Source organism: Anarrhichthys ocellatus, unplaced genomic scaffold, assembly GCF_004355925.1.
Source record: "Anarrhichthys ocellatus isolate YVR2014 unplaced genomic scaffold, GSC_Weel_1.0 scaffold5681, whole genome shotgun sequence".
Classification (NCBI taxonomy): domain Eukaryota; kingdom Metazoa; phylum Chordata; class Actinopteri; order Perciformes; family Anarhichadidae; genus Anarrhichthys; species Anarrhichthys ocellatus.
In genome coordinates this window covers 1-3,336 of record NW_022285655.1, presented here as the reverse complement: position 1 = coordinate 3,336, position 3,336 = coordinate 1, and the positions used below count along the sequence as shown (strand labels likewise).

The 3,336-nt window shown below is 43.6% G+C and overlaps 1 long non-coding RNA gene across 1 annotated transcript; it reads left to right on the top strand.

Moving 5' to 3' along the window:
- The first annotated feature begins 13 nt into the window (after positions 1 to 13).
- Positions 14 to 1,246, top strand: LOC116379978 (uncharacterized). The gene is made up of 2 exons (XR_004212496.1): positions 14 to 131; positions 220 to 1,246. It is a non-coding gene; the product is annotated as an uncharacterized LOC116379978 (long non-coding RNA).
- Positions 1,247 to 3,336: the final 2,090 nt, after the last annotated feature.

Sequence of the window (3,336 nt, the reverse complement as noted above, 5' to 3'; positions counted from 1 at the left end):
AAGCAGTTGTTTACCTGCTTCCTCAAGATGCCTTTTATTTATTTTTTTAGCTCAAAGTAAACCTTAATCTTTCTTTTTCTTTCTGTTTTCTTCCCACTCTGCTCTCAGGTCAAGCAACCAAGAAAACATATGTGAGTTACAACAACCTCAGGATCTGATCTGCTTGAAAAAATAAATAAAAAAAGAATGCTTTTTGTCCTTTTATCTGTGATTTTTAAGAAGTAAAAAAAAAAAAAAGAGGAGGGAGGGGATCTCTGGAGGATCAGAGAGCGAGCGCAGGCATCGCAGCACCACCTGCAGTACCTACGCACTCCAGGAGAGCATCCGACCTTCATCCAGACACGTGGAGTCCTGACGGAGACGAGCACGGCTGTGGGCCTCAGTAACCCAACTGTAGGTTTTAAACTTGTGTCGTGCCCCCCCCACCCCCACCCCCTCCCCCGTCTCTCTGACAGAGAACAACTTGCCTGCTAAAAGGGGTCACTGTGAACGAGGACGAAGCACGGGGGAAAAAGAAAAACACACAAAAAAAAGGGACAGTGGATCTGCTTTCAAGATATCTTCTTTTCAAATGTCATTAAAGCCATATTCTCTTGGGGTTCCCATTTTCCGATTTCTGTTCTGTATTGTTTAAGTGATTTCTCTTCTGTGCCTCTTCTTGCAGTTGATTTAATTACCTTAACAGCAAGCTCTGCCACATCCAGTACTTTGTGTTACTGAAATCAACTCGAATCGGTCCCAGATGATTGTTATGTTAGAGTGATGGCCGTTGTAAGTACATATATATTTTTTTGTAAATATTCGAGAGTATTTTTCATGTTTGGAGTACAACAATATAGATATCCAGTCTTTGTTCAATAGGATCTGGATGGTAATGAGAAGCACCACAAAGTGTTCACTTTGCATGTGTCTGTTCTATTTGATGTAAACAAGGAAAACAAAAAAGAGAAATAAATTCTGAAAACGATAATAATCTTCAGCATCCTTTCAGCCGTTTGTTTTTCTTTACCAGAACTGAACTTCATTAAATGACAGAATATGGCTTTAATCTGGTGGTGAATCTCCCCCCCCCCCCTTCTCTGTATCTGCACGCATGTTTGTTTTATATAGTTTGGTACTGGGTATATTATGCCTAATCATGGTGTGGGAAGCATTACTACCAGAGCAATCATGCAAGTATGTTGTGATGTCTGTCAAATTATGAACATGTAATAAAAATCATTTTGTTATCTTTTATACAACTAAAGCAGACAGCATATCATAGTTATTTCTGTCCCTGTGCGTGCGTACGAGTCGGCGTGTTTTCAGACCGCTGCATGAAGAAGAACGATTAATCACCGCGTTTCTTTCACAGGTTCAATGTGAACCCGTCGTAAATGTCGTGTGCTGGTTTTTCACCGCCTCACCCCTCACTGAGCAGCGCTGTCATGCAGAGGAGATGAGAGAGAGGACGTCCACTGTTCGACTCCCTTTTACTCACCCTTTGCTTTCTCTCTCTCTCTCTCTCTCTCTCTCTCTCTCTCTCTCTCTCTCTCTTTCGTGTCTCACCACCAATCCCCCACATGAATAATATAACACGTCAGATCAATTTGTCCCGCTGATGGCCGGGGCCTTTACGAGCTAACCGCTCTTTATTTCTGGCCCTGCCTGCAAGCATAATGTTATTATATTCCATATTGATTATGATATAAAAAACATGAATAGGCCACGCATGAGAGACTTCTGTTTCTTCTCCCTCTAGGCTGCTACATGGCCAAATGATAGATGGCCGAGAGATGCTGATTCCCCTTTTTTGTTTGTGTGTGTGTGTGTGAGACAAAGACAGAGACAGTGGAAAGAATGGGGATGAGATTCTTACCCACAGGTTTTGTTTCAGTTGTTTCTCTTTCCATTTGTCTGGCTTCTGTCTCAGCTCCTGTGGGACCAGATGGTCTTTACTTCTCATACACACAGTCTGTCATTTTCTGTTGCACTCAGCCAAGGAAAATCCCACTTTATGCCCAATTAAGACTAGCCTCTCCCCCACCAAATTAATTGCCTGTGTCGGTGTCTGCGTGCGAGTAATCAGTCGGTGATGGTCGGGGTTTAGATTTGCAGCTCAGCAAAAGAAAAAAAGGGAGAAGAAACAGCCAAAGCTGTATTCTGGATGTTCCTGTGAGAGATGGGACCTTTGATATGCAGGACATATAAATATAAGCATGGCATTATTCAGGAATGGGTTTTTTTTTAACCCACCTAAGACAGTGTGAAGAATGGTTTGCACAAGCTCTCGGGGCTCCCGTACGTGAGGGCCCACCTGCTCAGTATGCACCTGTTCTGTAGGCAGCAGCTTCCTGGGACAAACATCAAAGGGAGGAAACTAATCATGGTGGACTGAGAGCAAGGCAACCTGCACCAGGAGGACTTGGATCTCTCGTAACTTCCAAGGACCGTCGATCGCAGATTATCATGAGCGGAACATTTGAAGTTGAACAATAGATTTGATAGACTTTTTAAAAAAAGGCTCTTAAAGGCACAGCTCACCCCAAAATCAAATATGTGTCCTCTTATATGTCAGTTTAGATAGTTTTCGTGCGAGTTGCGTATAGTTTGGGAGATATGGGGCGTGGGGAGTCTTCCTTATCTCCAATGTAGGAACTATGGTTGAAGGAAAATAGAAACTGCTCACAACAGATTCCGTGGATTGAGCGACCGGGTCGTGACTTCTGGAAAGACACATTGCTGTTTTTCAAATGCATGTTTTTTGGCGCCACAAGCCGAGCGCCATCTTGTTCTATTTGGAGAGAAGGCCGACATGTCTACAGTCGAAAACCGGGCAACTCGCACCAAAAATAGTCTGGATTGATAAACAGCACTGCCGTCCCTTCATGAGCGCTTCTGGTTTTCGAGCTGTCAGAAGTGTCTGCGTGAAAAATGCACATTTCGGCGTGCGCCCTCATGTAGACGTGCGCCACGTTCAGGCTTTCTTCTGTCTCGAGTTTTACGCATCACTTCGGGTCCGGCTCTGCCTTTTTTTTGAAGAAGAAGAAAGCCTTCCCTTATCTTGTCAGAACTCCTGATGCGCTCTTTCACAGACAATTTACTTCATCTGTTTCATGGGCTCCTGGGCCCCGGGCTCTCCTATCTTTCCATAAATGTCCAATTATCCAACTCCAGCCAGAGTGAAACCTTATCTGCTTCCCGTCAGTGACCAACTGAAGCCTGATATACAGTGGGTACGGAAAGTATTCAGACCCCTTTAAATTTGTCACTTTGTTTCATTGCAGCCATTTGCTAAAATCAAAAAAGTTCATTTTATTTCTCATTAATGTACACTCAGCACCCCATCTTGACAGA